The following is a 207-nucleotide window of genomic DNA, read 5'->3' as shown; positions in this document are numbered from 1 at the left end:
GTAAAACCATGAAGTAAACAATACTACTAATAGAGAGGCTGAGATAGGAGAAGCAAGATTTCAAGACCTTTATCTTGTACACAGCCTGACATTGTCACAAACATACAAGCTGACAGTGTATATAGATTGTACAATGTTACACCTATTTCTCCAATTACCAAATTAGAGAGACCATTGGATGACAATCAACAAATTTCCAATTCCTCA

This window comes from Mastomys coucha, unplaced genomic scaffold (genome assembly GCF_008632895.1).
Source record: "Mastomys coucha isolate ucsf_1 unplaced genomic scaffold, UCSF_Mcou_1 pScaffold22, whole genome shotgun sequence".
NCBI lineage: Eukaryota > Metazoa > Chordata > Mammalia > Rodentia > Muridae > Mastomys > Mastomys coucha.
This window is presented reverse-complemented; position numbering follows the sequence as displayed.